The following is a 14,441-nucleotide window of genomic DNA, read 5'->3' as shown; positions in this document are numbered from 1 at the left end:
TTTATAGTATCCTGCAGTGTTGTATTCAAACTCTAATATATAATAGCTCTCATAGAGCACCATTGTAGATGTATAGTCATGATGCAATACCAGATATGACAACCAGGTGGTGCTGCTGCTGTAGTTTTCTATATACAGAGCTCCCAGTTCTTGAGACGCCTCTTACAAAATGCAGTTACCACAAGTGTCAGACTATGGAAAATATTTTAATACATTAACACTCTCATCAGACAGTTTGTGTGTTTTCCATGTTTCTATGTTTTAAATAAAATGTAACATTTTGTGAGTCTTTCTGCTTGTAAAATGTGATTGTATATTTTATGTGTGTATGGATTGATTGTTTGCGCTTTTTTTTTTTTTTTAGTCCACTTGTATTAATAACTTGATGTATAAACTATCTGTACAGTAAAAAATAGCTTCTCAAATGCATGTAAAAACAAAGAAAGAAGCCGTGTGTATTTAATAAAGTGAATATTTTTATATATTGTGTATCTGTCCATCATTGTGCTGAAGGAACGGAACCCTGTGCATGCGTGACTAAAGTGTGCCACCTGGTGGTCATGAGTGTCACAATGGGTTTTGTTTTTTACCATCGCAAGTGTCTGTTGCATATGAAGCATTGAAATGATAGAAGTGTGCCTAGGAACGTGTCTTTTGTTTAAAAAAATAAATGAAAATGTAAGCAAAGGGTCTGCTGCATTTGTACATTTTAAAAGCCTATATAAAGGAATAGTAATCGTAAAAAATAAAAATAAAAGCAACTGTGGATTTAATTAACCTTTTATTTATTTTTATTTTTTTCGGGGGGGGGGGGGGTTCTCCTTTTAAGGGGGTGTGGCAGGGGGCGTGTCCCATGCCTACATACATTTGCTGGTAAGTGTCCCTCCTTCCCATCTCAAAATGTTGGGAGGTATGTATAGGCAAAGCTTCATTTTGGATAGAGTAAGGGAGGGTAACTCCCATTGCAGAGATTTACCTTCAGTTCCTGTTCTGTAGCCAAACAGGAAGTGAGAAGAAACATTTGCAAATTAAGTGAATACCTTGTGGACTCCCAAGTCACCAGAATTAGTGTCCCCAAAATTTGGGGATTTTCTTTTACTTTCAATGATGATGGTTGTAACGGGAGTCACTTTTGGGCACAGATTGAGCCAGGAAATAATGGACATATCTTGAATTGTTTTAACCACTTAAGACCCGGACCTTTAGGCAGCTAAAGGACCAGGCCCCTTTTTGCGATTCGGCACTGCATCACTTTAACTGACAATTGCGCGGTCGTGCGACGTGGCTCCCAAACAAAATTGGCGTCCTTTTTTCCCCACAAATAGAGCTTTCTTTGGTGGTATTTGATCACCTCTGCGGTTTTTATTTTTTGCGCTATAAACAAAAATAGAGCGACAATTTTGGAAAAAAATGCAATATTTTTTACTTGTTGCTATAATAAGCATTTATCGATTGGTTTGCGCAAAATTTATAGCGTTTACAAAATAGGGGATAGTTTTATTGCATTTTTAATATTTATTTATTTTTTACTACTAATGGCGGCGATCAGCGATTTTTTTTTTTCGTGACTGCGACATTATGGCGGACACTTCAGGCAATTTTGACACATTTTTGGGACCATTGTCATTTTCACAGCAAAAAATGCTTTTAAAATGCATTGTTTACTGTGAAAATGACAATTGCAGTTTGGGAGTTAACCACAGGGGGCGCTAATGGGGTTATGTGTGACCTCATTTGTGTTTATAACTGTAGGGGGGTGTGGCTGTAGGTGTGACGTCATCGATTGTGATTCCCTATATAAGGGAACACACAATCGATGACAGCGCCACAGTGAACAACGGGGAAGCCGTGTATACACACAGCTCTCCCCGTTGTTCAGCTCCGGGACTGATCGCGGGACTCCAGTGGTGATCGGCTCCACGAGTCCCGCGGCAGCGGTCACGGAGCTTCGGACCGGGTCGCGGGTGTGCGCCCGCGACCCACGGCTGGGCATTATACAATCACGTACAGGTACGTGATTGTGCCCAGCCGTGCCATTCTGCCGACGTATATCGGCGTTAGACGGTCCTTAAGTGGTTAACATTGGTCTGTAATCCACAATATATTCAAGAATGTCTGCAAGAACTAATTACAGGTTGTTGATTCTGAACCCAACAGGTCAATAGAGTGATTCGTTCACATGGGAACACAGACTGTTAAGGTGGTAATTAAGTCTGCTATCATGTAAACTAGCCTTAGCCTGGCTTCTCAAGAACCTTTCATTGTGTGAACTTCTATTGATGATAGATGTGGATTGTGAGATGTCTGACTTGCCAGCTGTAGTTAATTAGAATTGGAGTCAGAATGTCTGACTAAAGCAACGTTTATTGTATAAGTAGGTGTCTATCTTAAAAGATGTGTATTGGAGGCTCGTTAGGAACTATTGTATAATGTTGTGGGTGGAGTGTGTCATTGTCCATTTGATTACTGCAAGTATTCTTTTTGGTGTATATAAGAAGCCTGATTTTCCCATTAAAAGTCTATTCGTTGAACCAGAGAACGGAGCTGTGTCTCGTTTCTGGGGAATCTGTATGGGCCATGTTCGTCTGCTGGATTGTGGAGTGTCGATAAGCTGTCGTGGGTTGGTGGAATGGAATATCGTAAACGGCGTTAACCCCTGACCGTTACAATGGTAAACGGGACAAATAAAGAGGGAGAAACGCCCTAACGGGAGCCCACAGAAAGCAATAAAAACTAAGAGGGGTTCTAATCCCTCTCCACTCTATCCAAAACTATAAAAAAGTTTTGCCTTTTTTAGTTATACTATTACCACTTCCCTGTGACCAATCACAGCTGATCATCGCGCGAAACGGGAAGTGCCGGTAAACAGCATTCCTTGGTTCGCGCTGACAGGGAGAGCCGATCAGAGGTTCTCCCTGTCAGAGGGGGAGGGGTCTGTGCTTATAATCAGCACATTGATGTAGCAGGTACTTCTCCAGACTGATCTAATCTATGATGGGAGACCTGTCTGCTGCAGCAGTGTGGCCTTTTTCCACCCCCCCCCCCCTTCTCTCTTCACACACAGACTCTCAGAACTGCTTGTTTGTAAACTCCCTATTGGAGGTTGTCTGTAAACTCCATATTGGAAGAGCCTAAGCCAGTGACGGCGAACCTTGGCACCCCAGATGTTTTGGAACTACATTTACCATGATGCTCAGCTACTCTGCAGAGTCCATGAGGATCATGGGAAATGTAGTTCCAAAACATCTGGGGTGCCAAGGTTCGCCATCACTGGCCTAAGCCAATCATCAGACAGCAGCAAAGGACTGTGGGGAAGGAGATTAAAAGCCAGAGAAACTAGGCCAGAGCCTCTTTGTGCCTGCACCCCATCAGGAGAGCATCTCCTACACTCTGTGTGTGTCGAATCGCGGACTACCAAGGGCCACACAGCCTGCAGCTCCAGCCCAGAGGAACAGATTGTTCATGCAGCTCCAGCCCAGAGGAACAGATTGATCATGCAGCTGCAGCCCAGAGGAACAGATTGTTCATGCAGCTGCAGCCCAGAGGAACAGATTGTTCATGCAGCTCCAGCCCAGAGGAACAGACTGTCCATGCTAAAGGACACCCTGCAACAGTTCGAGGACTGAATGCCACTGCAACACTCCTGCATCTAAGATCAATCGATTGCTCAGGGGAGGAGCGCTGTCTGTGTACAGGATTTGGTGAGGGGGCTTTGCCCAGGAGCCTTTAATGCTTTTCATAGAATACCTCATCCAAATATTGTCCACAGAGCTCCTACATTGCCGGTGAAGATAATAAGACGCAAAGCTTTGCCTCCAGGACATTACTGCGGTTGCTCTTAAAGGGGACACACCACGGGTATTGATATCATTTCACTGGGTACTAGAGCTTTCGTAGGCCAGCCTGGGGTTCCCCTTTAGCCACAGCATCTCCCACACATACCAAAAGTTATTGGGGAGTCTAATGTGTACATATTGTTACCTATTGCTTTCGTTGTTTGCATAGTGTTCCTGACTGTTTTCTTTAAACTGTTTCAACCAAGTCCTGGGTACTTACACGGGTCCTGGCTGACTAATGTTAACCTGAATTTAACTTTTCTTCAAGTAAACTACAAGAAGAACTGTGTTGTGTATTCCTGCTGAGTTATTCCATTATTGCATTGCTAGGTGTGCCAGAGGGGCTGGGGCAGTTCATTGGGGCTGAAAGGCAGAGTAACAGACAGAGCAAACAAAAGCAGCTCCCTCTGGGGTTTGCTACATTGATTATCAGCACAACCCCCATGAAATGCACCCATCAGCTGCCAAATGTTGCCCAGTAGATACCAGTCAGTGCCCCATCATAACATATCAGTGCCCAATAAAGTGCCAATAAGTGCCCAACATAGTGCCAATCAGTGTCCATCAGTGCCCAGCATGAACACCTGTCAGTACCTGCCCATCAGTGCCATCTATTGGTGTCCATCAATGCCACCTGTCAGTGCCCATCAGTGCTGCATATCAGTGCCACCTATCGGTGCCTATCAGTGCCCAACAGTTCTACATATCAGTGCATATACAAATAATTGTATTTGTACTTTTTACTTTAAAATCGTATATTGAATTTTAAGTAAACCCAACCAAAAATAACAAAGAAAGGTTTTACAGAGCTATGGATGTGCAATCAAAGTATAAAGATATACAGAGACAAGGTGCTTTATAAATGGCTTAATAAAAAGTAATCTGCAAAGCGCATGATAGTACAAGTAATAATAATACATTAAAACAAGAGCCAAAGATACAATCTCGAAAGAGCCATACAAGAGTTGGAAAAGGATTAAATATTTCATATCCACTTAGAGGAACCGCAATCTGCTCACATAATTTGTAATAAAAACATCTTTGCCATTCTGAAGCTTCCCTCCAACCACTTTGCATATCTTATATATACTGTGATTCTATACTTGCCAGATCTGCTGCAGAAACCTCCCTCCACGAAGTCTGGCTGCAGCCATTTTGACTGTGGGCAGCTGAAGCTGCTGCCTGTTCACTTCCTGGATTTACACAGAGGCACACCTCCAGCTCTGCAGCTCTCATTGGCCCTCCTATGTCTCATCCCCCCCCCCCTCCCTTCCTAGAAAAAACTCACAAGAGTGAGAGCTGTGCATGATGTCAAACAGGAAGTGGGCTGTATAAGGTATTTACTGGCAGAAAAAAAAATGTTTTACTATCCAAAGTTAAAACAAGGAGGGCAGAGGATTTAACCACTTCAGGCCCGGGCCAATTCTGCCACTTTGTTTCTACATGTAAAGATCATCCTTTTTTTGCTATTTTTTGCTAGAAAATTACATAGAACCCCCAAACACTCTAGAATATTTTTTTTAGCAGAGACACTAGAGAGTACAATGGCGGTCATTGCAACTTTTTATCTCGCACAGTATTTGCGCAGCAATTTTTCAAACGCTTTAAAAAAAAAAAAAAAAACAGTAAAGTTAGCCCAATTTTTTTGTATAATGTGAAAGACGAAATTACGCCGAGTAAATAGACACCTAACATGTCACACTTCTAAATTGCACACACTTGTGGAATGGCGCCAAACTTCGGAACTTAAAAATCTCCATAGGCGACGCTTTAATTTTTTTTACTGGTTACATGTTTTGAGTTACAGAGGAGGTCTAAGGTTAGAATTATTGCTCTCGCTCTAACGTTTGCGGCGATGCCTCACGTGTGGTTTTAACACACTTTTCATATGTGGGCGTGTCTTACGTATGCGTTCGCTTCTGCGTGCGAGCACACGGGGACAGGGACACTTTAAAACATTTTTTATTATTATTGTTAATTTTACTTTTTTTTTTCATTCTGACACTTAAAAAAAATTTGATCACTTTTATTCCTATTACAAGGAATGTAAACATCCCTTGTAATAGGAATATGCATGACAGGACCTCTTTACACTGAGATAAGACCCCACATCTCACCGCTAGGCTGGTAAGGAAAAAAAAAAACGATCACCGATTCACAGCCGAAGGCGGCGCCGTTTTTTGAATGCAGTGACCGGCGGGACGTCATAACATCGCGCCCGACCTCTTGACGATCATAGAGACTTCGCCGACCATCTGGTCCGCCGGAATTCTCTGTGATCTGCATCCGGGGGCCAGCGGTTCCTGTCACCGACTCACTGATCGCACAGGTGAGTCGGTAGAGGGCACTTTGAAAACAACAGGTGTGTCGAAACTGGTCAGGGCGGAGCTACGCAGTGACGTCATCACGCTCCCACGTGACCCCGGAAGCACGGGTGATTCGCAATTCTTTGTTTTTATACTTATGGCGGCTATTTTTTAACTTGTGACTTGCTCGTTTTTGAACTTGCTCGTTTTTTATTGCTGTAATGCTACACCAGCTTTGCAATAAACCACCTATTTTTGAAAGGAGATAATGCACATGTGACTTATTTTCTTATACCCCCTATGATCCATGGACTGGCATTCGGTGGATTAATCACCATCATTCCACTATTGGTCTCAGAGGAGGATTGCTTGTGGAGATACCGAGGAGCCTGGAGGCTGGAGGATCTACCATAACCCCTGCAGAGGTTCATATCTGCAAAGGCGATTTTAGACCTTACACTCCGAGGTCCTACGGTTCTGGTAAGGGTCCCCCCTTTACTATTCTGTGTGGCACGGGAGAACATTTCATCGCTGTGGTGGCGGATGACAGTTTCACTTCTTATCTGCAGACACATCTATCAGTGTTCACTTGAAGTTCTGGTCTTTCCTCCCTTTATTGGACTATTTTGACTGTATTGAATTTTTGATCATTCCTTGCATGTGGATGCAATCTGAATATTTTTGTATCCATTGGTTGTCTTGTCCTGGGACACTTTATATCACATATTGCTTACCATTTTTTGTTTGCATTTTGATGTCAATTGGCATTACTGTTGATATTTTTTCACTGGCAGATATTTTGCGATTTAGATTATCTGTGTTTTACACATTTTTTTCACTCATTTGTTATTAATGTTATTTATCACTTATCTACATTTTTGGTATCACTTAGCGCAACTATTTATTTCTGTTTTTGCTTGTCTCATGATTATCACATGTTAATGTTGCTGCTTAGACCTTCTTTTTTTTAATATTTGTTTAATCAATTTCACTTTAGATTGATTAGCACAGGAGCAACCCCCTTTATTTTCGATAGCCCCATAAAGTACCACAAAGCTCAGGACGTCATATGACGTCCTCTGGGCGCCAAGTGGTTAATAGATCTAGTGACCTTTTTTGGCAATGCACAGTTCTGTATTTTATTTGTCTGATCTATGACGCACTTCCTTTCTGTGTATGCTCCACCCTTCTTCCTCAGTTTGTACTTCCTGCTTAATGGAGAACAGCTTACAGGCCACATGTAACAAGGGCACATGTATTCTGTATTGTAAGCTACAGGCAGTATCATCATTTGACCACACAATACTACAACCTGTTCATCTGCTCTAACTTGTCATCTGATGTATTCTGATGTGTTGGATTAAAGCAACTTCTGTGAATTGAATCAGTATTGGTGAGTTCAAGCTATCTGATAAGGATTGTCCTCAGTGAGTATATCTGCTTATACAGGCCAGGCATAGAGGTCTCACAAGGGATAAATCACTTCACAACCACCAGAGTCAGAATAAACATGCTGCCACCGATGACGGGGCTTTCATCTTCCTCCGGTCTTCCTTCCGGGTTCGCGGGCTCCGGTCCTTTTGAATGGATGAGGCGCGATGATGTTACATGATTGTTTACGGCACAGGGCTCTGAAAGAACGGCATGGCAATGCCATTCCTTCAGAACGCATGTGCCAGTAATATCAATGGCGCCTTCACAAGTGAATAACTTTAACGGTGCACGTTTAGGAGACATTTACAGAACCTATAAGTAGGACTTATTATAGGCTTACCTGTAGGTTAACCACTTAAGGACCACCCCACGTACATATACTGAGGCAGGGAGGCCCTTAAGCGCAAAGCCGCTTAACTGTGCGTGATTGCTGTAGTCGGCTCTGGGGCGCACGCCGCCAAAGTCACGCTCCCACTGTGATTGGACACAGTAGGAGCCCATCAGTGGGTCTGCGCAGCCGCAATGGCCATCAGCCACCGGCGATCATTTACAGGAGAGGCAGAACAACGGTCTGCCTATGTAAACAAGGCAGACCACCATTCTGTGAGGGAGGAAAATGGAGATCTTGGGCCAGATTCTCAAAGAGTTATGCCGGCGTATCAGCAGATACGCCAACGTAACTCCGAATCTAAGCCCGTCGTATGTTTAAATGTATTCTAAAACTGAGATACACTTAAACATGCCTAAGGCTGCATTCACACCTCCGCGACAAGATACGCCGCGTACACAGCGTATTTTGCCGCGAGTGTGTAACTTTTTTTTTTTTTTTTTCACAAAGCCTTCCCATTGCTTTGTATGGCCGAATGCCAATGCCGCCTGAAAAAAAGGGTCCGGGACTTTTTTTCAGGCGACAGGCGTGAACCATCTCCATAGACAGCAATGGGAATTCTCCCCTCTAGCGGCACAAGCGTCCGTCGTCGGGCGTTTTGTCGCCTAGATGTAAATGGGCTCTAAGATACGACGGCCTGCGCCGTTGTATCTTAGGGTGCAATATTTACGCTGGCCGCTAGGTGGCGCTTCCATTGCGGTCAGCGTAGAATATGCAAATGAGCCGTCACGAACATACGCTTGCCTGTCGCAGTAAATTTACGCTGTTTCCGTAAGTGATACGCGGCGTAAAGATAAACATGCCCCCTAGGTGGCGTATCCAATGTTAAGTATGGCCGTCGTTCCCGCGTCGAAATTTGAAAATTTTACGTCGTTTGCGTAAGTCGTCCATGAATGACGTCCAATGACGTCCTTGTGACGTCATTTAGCGCAATGCACGTTGGGAAATTTTCGGGACGGCGCATGCGCAGTACGATCGGCGCGGGAACGCGCCTAATTTAAATGATCCACGCCCCCTACCCGGATCATTTGAATTAGGCGGGCTTGCGCCAGGGGATTAACGCTACGCCACCGCAACTTTACAGGCAAGTGCTTTGTGAATCAAGCACTTGCCCATAAAACTTGCGGCAGCGTAACGTAAATGTGATACGTTACGCCGTCGCAGATTTGCCCGATTCTACGTGAATCTGGCCCCTTGTATTCTGCTAAGTAGAAACACAGATCTTTGTATTCCTCCAGTCACCGCATTCCCCACACAGTTAGCAAGCACTTCCTAGCAGCACACTGAACCCTTTGATTGCCCCTGATGTTAACCCCTTCCCTGCCAGTGTCATTTATACAGCGACGGTGCATTTTTTTGTTAGCACTGCTCACTGTATTGGTGTCACTGGTCCCCAAAAAGTGTCAGTGTCAGATTTGTCTGCCGCAATGTCGCAGTCTCGCCAGAAAGCACTGATCAACACAATTACTAGTAAAAACAGTAAAAAAAAATATAAAAATCCATAAATATAACTCGTAGTTTGTAGACCTTATAACTTTTGTGAAAACCAATCAATATACACTTATTGGTATTTTTTTTTACCAAAAATATGTAGAAGAATACATATTGGCCTAAACTGATAAAGAAATTACATTTATTTTTTTATTTGATATGTTTTATATCAAAGTAAGAAATACCGTTTTTGGTTTTTTTAATTGCCGGTCTTTTTTGTTTTTAGTGCAAAGCTCTATTTGTGAGGAAAAAAAGGACATCAGCGTTATTTTGGGTACAACGTCGCGCGACCGGGCAATTGTCAGCAGGGCTGGTGCAAGGTTTTTTACACCTTAGGCGAAACCTCATATTGCCGCCCCCTGGCTCCACCCCTGCCCCCACCCCCTTTGCTGTGCCTATGTACATTAATGAAGCGCCCATCAAATGTAACCCACCAGCGCCCATCAATGCAGCTTCACCAGTGCCCATCAATGCAGCCTCACCAGTGCCTATCAGTACAGCCTCAACAGTGCCCATCAGTGCAGCCTCACCAGTGCCCATCAGTGCAGCCTCACCAGTGCCCGTCAATGCAGCCTCACCAGTGCCCATCAGTGCAGCCTCACAAGCGCCCGTCAATACATCCTACCAGTGCCCATCAATGAATGTTTGCTTGCTTCCATTCTTTCGGGAGTCGGGACACAGTCCTCTGCCTCCCCTGCACCTCTGACACTATGGGCCAGATTCACAGCGGAGATACGCCGTCGTATCTCTCAGAGTATCTATGCGGCTGATTCATAGAATCAGGTTCCGCATAGATAGCCCTAAGATCCGACAGGTGTAATTGTTTTACACTGTCGGATCTTATGATGCAATACCTCGGCCGCCGCTGGGGGGAGTTTGCGTCGTAAACCAGCGTCGGGTATGCAAATTAGGAGTTACGACGATCCACAATGGTTTTTCGCGTTCGCTACGTCGCTGCTAGTCTAGTTTCCCGTCGCAAATTTAGTCGTCGTTTTGGGTGCCCTAACTTTACACAGCACACGTATGGCCGTCGTTCCCGCGTCGAAATTTAAAAATTCACGTCGTTTGCGTAAGACGTCCGGCAATACGGAAGTACGCTACGGACGTCGCCGTTCGAAAAAATGACGTAATTTAGAAACGGAGCATGCGCATGCGCAGTAGGTCCGGCGCCCATTTAAATTACGCGGGCTTACGCCGGAGCCTGCCAGCGTAGGTTTTCATTGCAAGTGCTTTGTGAATCAGGCACTTACGATGAAAACTTGAGGCGGTGTAACGTATCTACGATACGTTACGCCGCCGCACTTCTACCTGAATCTGGCCCTATGTCACTAGTGCCTGCTAATGCTGAGACTTAGTTGCTTGCTGCAGAGAGAAGACAGTAGGAACACAAGTGGCCGGGCGCCCTAGGTAGCAGTGTGCCCTAGGCGGCTTCCTAGTTTGCTTAGTGCTAGCACTGGCCCTGGTTGTCAGCTATATACAGTATATATACTTTATGTGCCAGGCATGTCTTAAAAAATATATATATAAAGGAATTTAAAGTGGTTGTATATCCTTTTTTTAAACTTTTACCTACAGGTAAGCCTATAATAAGGCTTACCTGTAGGTATAGAGAATATCTCCTAAACCTCTACGGTTTAGGAGATATTCCCCTCGCAATGCGCCGATGATTGCAGCGGCGCAGGGGGGATCCTCGGCTAAAGGACCGGCAGGCGCCGGACCTTGCCGAATTGAAGTCTCCCGCACGCATGCGCGGGAGTGACGACATCGCCGCTCCAGCCAATCACAGCGCTGGAGCGGCGATACTCGGAAGACACGCCGAGTCAAGATGACATCTCGCTCGGCGTGGACCAGGTAAGTTCTCTTCTCCTCGTTCCGAGGTAAGTATTTCATAATGAGCTAGTATGCGGTGCATACTAGCTCATTATGTCTTTTGCCTTGCAGGTGTAAAAAAAAAAAAAAAAGTGCATATGCGGGTATACAACCGCTTTAAGGCTTTTCCAAAAAATAGCAGTGTCTGCATTTTTCTTTACAAACTCAAACATTTACTATATAAACTGCTTCACGTCTGTGTTGCATGGAGTCGACCAATTTCTGACACCTGTGAACAAGTATTCTAGCCCAGAACGATTGTACTACATTCCACAATTCCTCTGCATTTCTTGGTATTCCCCTGTTGAAGGCTTACTTAGCCGAAACGCGTCGGGTACTGCCATTGAGCACCCCACATTGCCATTTTTGTACGTGATCACTTTTATCCATGTCATATTTTGTCTATGACTTTTAAAAATAAACCTTTTTGGTTTTAATTGACCTGCACTATTGGAGTTCCTTTTTCCATTTTATATTATCCATTCCATGGTTTCCTGGGAGCTTTAGCAACATCCTTTCCTGCACCTCCTGATCGATGGTCTAAGGATCGTATTCAAAGCTTGTGGTATTGACCTCACACACCATTCAAGCATTGCTGGTTCCTGCTGTCCATTTCCAATTGGAGTTCCAGTTCCGCTTATGGTCCCACTCCGGTTTCAGTGGTCCCGGTTCCCAAAGACCACTATGTCTGGCCGACATCCGGTAAGCGTATTTCATCCACTACCTACCTTGATGTGATTGATCCCTATAGAGTGCTACAGACAACTTGTATACCTGTTGTATCCCAATCAATTGGATAGCAGCCCACCTGCTTTTTCCTGCACTCATCACTCAATTGATGTTCATTCAACTTTGAGATACAGACTTTTTGCATCTAGCACTGTTTGAGCTATTTATATATTTGCTAATGGTTTATGCATATGCACTCTCTGATGAATATTGTCACCTCAGGCCCTTTTCACACTACAAAATAAATCCGTTTTAATAATCCCTATTAAAATCCGTCAGATAATGTTAAAAAACGGAAGTTATATGTCCTTTATAAAATATCATTAAAGTCTATGGGATTTTTTTATGTTCCGTAAAGATCCGTAATAGTCCGTTATAACGTACGGACGTTAGTTATAACGGAATATGTGACGGGTCTTGCACTATTTTTTGTCCATTTTTTGTCCGTTGCAAGTAACGGATATATTAACGTCCGTTATATTTTAACATTGAAGTCTATGGCGCACGGACGTTAGTAAATGTCTCCGTAAATGTCCGTTATGTTAACGGACGTTAATTTTACTGAGCATGCTCAGTAAAGACTTCTGGAGCTGGACTTCAAGAAAGGGTGAAATGGTTTTTATTAACGGACGTTAGAAAGGAATGATATAACGGATGTATACGGATATATACGGATAAACATTATCCATTTTCAATAAAGGAAGAATGGTAAAATATTTATCCGTATGTATCCGTTATTAAATCCGTTAATAAACGTCCGTTAATAGGTGTAATACGGATATTATAAAACGGACATACAATCCATAGTGTGAAAGAAGCCTCACACGGTATCACATATTCTGGAGTTTTAGTTTTTTAGCGCTACATTTTTTGTTTACTATTCTTGCTGGCTTTGTTTGTTTGTATGTAGCAGCTAGACACTTTGTTTTTGAACTAGCGCAGTTTTTTCTTTATTTTTTATTTTTATTTTTGGGAAGGCTATATATGCTTTAATGCTACGGAGATTGGAGAGGATTTGTGAACATTTATCGACTTTGCACGGCTGCATTGTGGATCCCAATTGCCGGGAGGCCGTCTATATACGGCCTCCGGCCTCCAGCCACTGGGGGGCGCGCGCCCGACGTATCACAGAGATGCCAATGCGCGTGCCTGGCGGCCGCGATGACCGCCAGGCACCCGCGATCGGCAGTTACACAGACAAGGACGTGGATCTGTGTGTCAGGGAGAGAGGAGACCGATGCTGTGTCCCTTGTACATAGGCACACAGATTGGTCACCTCCCCCAGTCACCCCCCTCCCCCTACAGTTAGAACATTCACTAGGCTACACATTTAACCCCTTCCTCGCCCCCTAGTTTTAACCCCTTCCCTGCCAGTCACATTTATACAGTAATTAGTGCATATTTAATAGCACTGATCGCTGTATAAATGTGAATGGTGCCAAAAATGTGTCAAAAGTGTCCGACGTGTCCACCATAATGTTGCAGTCCCAATAAAAATCGCAGATCGCTGCCATTACTAGTAAAAAAAATATAATAATTCTGTCCCCTATTTTGTAGGCGCTGAGGCCCAGATTCACAAAGGAGATACTCCGTCGTATCTCTCAGGCCCCGTACACACGACAGAGGAACTCGACGTGCTTGGCACGTCGAGTTCCTCGTCGAGTTTTGGGATGAAGCCGCCGAGGAGCTCGGCGGGCCGCCTTCTCCTATAGAACAACGAGGACAACGAGAAAATAGAGAACATGTTCTCTATTTTCTCGTCGAGTTCCTCGGCGGCTCCATCGAGCCAAAACTGTACAGACGACAGAGTTTCTCGGCAGAATCCGGGTTTTGACCGAGTTTCTCGGTGAATTCTGCCGAGAAACTCTGTCGTGTGTACGAGGCCTCAGAGTATCTATGCGGCTGATTCATAAAATCAGTTACGCATAGATATTCCTTAGATCCGACAGGTGTAATTGTTTTACACTGTCGGATCTTAGGATGCAGTACCGCGGCCGCCACTGGGGGGAGTTTGCGTCGTAAACCAGCGTCGGGTATGCAAATTAGGAGTTACGGCGATCCACGACAGTTTTTTGCGTTCGCTACGTCGCTGCTAGTCTAGTTTCCCGTCGCAAAGTTAGTTGTCGTTTTTGGTGCCCTAACTTTACACAGCACACGTATGTGCTGTGTAAAGTATAGCCGTCGTTCCTGTGTCGAAATTTAAAAATGTTTCCTTCTTGCGTAAGACGTCCGGGAATACGGAAGTACGCTACGCACGTCGCCGTTCGAAAAAATGACGTCACTTCGCGCAAAGCACGGCGGGAAATTCAAAAGGGAGCATGCGCAGTAGGTCGGGCGCGGGAGCGCGCCTAATTTAAATGGCACACGCCCCTTTGAATTACGCGTGCT

This window comes from Rana temporaria, chromosome 9 (assembly GCF_905171775.1).
Source record: "Rana temporaria chromosome 9, aRanTem1.1, whole genome shotgun sequence".
Classification (NCBI taxonomy): Eukaryota; Metazoa; Chordata; class Amphibia; order Anura; family Ranidae; genus Rana; species Rana temporaria.
The sequence above is the reverse complement of the archived record's forward strand: the minus strand, read 5'-3'. Positions refer to the sequence as shown.